Source organism: Dipodomys merriami, unplaced genomic scaffold, assembly GCF_024711535.1.
Source record: "Dipodomys merriami isolate MVZ:Mamm:240054 unplaced genomic scaffold, mDipMer1.0.p SCAF_345, whole genome shotgun sequence".
NCBI lineage: Eukaryota > Metazoa > Chordata > Mammalia > Rodentia > Heteromyidae > Dipodomys > Dipodomys merriami.
In genome coordinates, this window is record NW_027204993.1 from 478,972 (window position 1) to 482,067 (window position 3,096).

Below are 3,096 nucleotides of genomic sequence, written 5' to 3' on the forward strand. Positions count from 1 at the left end.
ATACATAGGAGGCCAAGTAAATCCTACATTTCTTTTTCCATCAGATATTAATTTATATTGTTAGAATCAATTTGATGAATAAGTGAGTCTCACTCATTTCTCATGTGATAGTACAGTCCCAATTTTTAGCCACCTACATTTTAATTTTGTTCCAATATCTTTGGATTTTCATGCTTACACTGCACTTATCCAATCATCTCCACTATTATATTTTAACTGCTACTTGTTTTTGAATTGTGCTTTCTTAATCATTTGCCTAAAAATTTATTTTATGTTGCTAATCCTGAGTCTTGATCTTAAAGCCTGGTTACTCTCGCTTAGTTAGTTACTTAGTTAGTTAGTTTATTCATTCATTCATTTGGTCAAGTCTAGTGCTTTACACTTGAGCCACAGCTCCTCTTTTGGCTCTGTAATGGTTAACTGGAAATGTTATTCTCTTAATGTTCCTTCCCAGGTTACTTTTAAGCCATGATCACTAGATGTTATCCTGTGCAGCTGAATTAATGGACTTTTTTTTTACTTTTAAAGTACATTATCTTCCTACCTGTAACTATTCTTCTTTATCATGACTCATTAATATTTTCCTGTTCCAAAAGTTCCATGTTTTATATACTCAATAGTGTTTATTTTGCTTCATACTTGTATATTTTAACTCACACATCTTTCTTTATCCTTATTCCTCAATTGATTTTGGTGAAATAATCTCCCTCATTCTCTCTGATTTCATTCCCTCTCTCTTCCCTTTCCTTCCTCTCTTCTTTCTCCCCCCTCTCTGCTTTCTCTTTTTTTCTGCTATCTCTATATTGTTTTATAATTTTAAGAATTGGTTTATTAAGCTACAAAATACAACTCAGTTGTATTGTCTTTATGAAGTAACAGCTAAGGAATGTAGAGAATCATAATAGGTTGCTTATCCATGGCTGGATATAATTTTCAAGTTATTATTGTGTAATTCCTTTACAAATATTGTGAAGGCTATCTGAGTTGACCAAGTTGTGGAAAACAGAAGCTGCTAAGAACAATGAGCCACAGAATTCTAAATTCCAAGTTTGTTCCTTGATGATTTCAGTTATAATTATGCAATGATAATTTGATGGCAACATGTTACTCAACAGAAAGCAATAAATGGGGACCAATAATATATCACATATATCATATAATATATATATTATACATGTATCATGTATATATAGCACATTATATATATAATATATAACATATATATATGAGTATGTAACACCTTTTTTCTCACCTAATAATTGAGTGTCAAATCTTTGATTCCTAGTCCATCTTAAATAGTACTTAAATTACTGAGTATCTGTGTATCAGTTTGTACTTGTGAGACAGAGAAAGGTGACAAAGGGAAATGTTGGTCACACTGGCTTGTTGGACATTAATGAAATTTATCTCTGGAACTAGATGGGAGAGAATGAGGGAAGAGATGACTCTATGTGAAAGGAATTGCACTCATTTCTGGATATATGTAAAGGTAAACCACACCTCTAACATAACAATAATGAAATTGTGTGTTGGGGAAGAATTAAAGAAAACAGTGATTGTAAGTCCAAAAAGTTTCCATACCAATTGTAAACCTATACCAAATAGTGTGTTAGACAAAAAATTATCTCTGAATTTTTTCTAGAGTAAGAAACCTTATACACTCGTGATTTTCTGGGTTTTCATTCCTTTATTTTTATTGTAATTTTGTGGTTTGGGCTTGGTTTATTTGAGATGGGTTAGGGACAATGTAACTATGTACACCATGCTCATCTCCAGCCTTAGGAGTGGTAGGATTACAGATGGAGCCCTCCATATCCAGCATGCTTATGTTAAATATATCTAAATACTGTCTTTCAACGAAGTTGCCTCTGGAAGCTACTTACTCTAGTGATGAAACCTATGTTCATAAACAATTTTGGAAGTGTTTTAAAGTCAAATAAATAAAACAACGGAGGAAAACATCTTTTGGATTCCCTATATTCATTTTTAGCCACATAGGTAGTTAGCTTTGATCACATTTTATTCACTAGGATTCATTTTAGATAACAATGACAATTGTTGAAATCCATATTCAACTCCCTGTTTAGCATCATGAGAGCAGTTCCAAAGAATGTGTCATGAATAAAAAGGTCAATTAGAAGAAATTGGTGATGAACAGCTTTGAGGAAATCAGGTATAAAATCTGGATCCATGTAATTTTGCTGGCAATTTGGGGGATAAAATTTACACAAAGGTGTTTCCATAGCTTCCATTACTTCTACAAAGCTCTCTTTCCTTGACTGGCCATTGAAATGCAAAATAATTTGTCCACTTAGTCAAATTATTAGAAAATTCCATTAATTCTAACACTAGCATATCCTTTAAAAAATACTTATAGCTGACTTTTTCTCTTGGTAATCCACTCAAACCTTTCCCAGAAGGTCAGAAAAATGATCAAGTAGGTTTTTCATTAATTTAAGATACAAGGGATCCTTGCGTTATCTAATGGTAGTAATGGATAAATGCATGTTTTAAAGTAGTAAATACTGGCCATAATGACAACTAAAGTACAAGGATTAGCTATGTGATTCAGAGTAGGGGGTTGGAAGAAATGGAGAAAGAGAAAGTAAAGGGGTATTTTTTTTCTTTTTTGCCAGTTTTGGGGCCTGAACTCTGGGCCTAGGTGCTGTCCCTCAGCTCTTCAGCTCAAGGCTAGTGCTTCACCATTTGGGGAACAGTGCCATTTCTTGCCTTTTCTGCTTATGTGGTGCTGAGGAATCGAGCCCAGAGCCTCACGCATGCAAGGAAAGCAATCGACCACTGAGCCACCTCCCGGCCCAAAGGGGTTGTTTTGTTTTCAATTTTTTTCTGACACAATTTCTGGAACAACAGGTTCAGAAAGACAAAGAAAGTCTATTTTCTCTCATATGTGGAAGTTTGATTGAAAATACAAACATTAAGCATGAAATACACAAGAAACAATGTATGTAGTCATGGGCATAGAAAGACATACTGAATAAAGTACGGAGTGCATTTCAGTTATGTGTCATCTATGAATAATGAACATGAGATACTGTTTTAAAAAATGATACTTAAACATGTTCTTCAGAAGAAGAT